The sequence below is a fragment of the Eimeria mitis genome, genomic scaffold, assembly GCF_000499745.2.
Source record: "Eimeria mitis Houghton genomic scaffold, Emh_scaff6672, whole genome shotgun sequence".
Lineage (NCBI taxonomy): Eukaryota > Apicomplexa > Conoidasida > Eucoccidiorida > Eimeriidae > Eimeria > Eimeria mitis.
Genome location: NW_013574808.1, coordinates 1,548 through 1,812, shown reverse-complemented (window position 1 = coordinate 1,812; position 265 = coordinate 1,548).

Sequence of the window (265 nt, the reverse complement as noted above, 5' to 3'; positions counted from 1 at the left end):
AGCTAGCTAGCTAGCTAGCTAGCTGGACAATTAGGTACGGGCTGGGAGCAGGGCTGCATGCAGCAGCAGCGACAGAGGAGGCACCGACACAGAGCAGCAGTATTCGCAGCATTGACAGCAGCAACTGCTGCTGTTGCTGCAGCATTGACAGCAGCAGCTGCTGCTGCTGCTGCAGCATTGACAGCAGCAGCTGCTGCTGTTGCTGCAGCACCACAGCAGCAGCACACACAACAACAGCCATTAGTAATAACAATACCAGCAACTG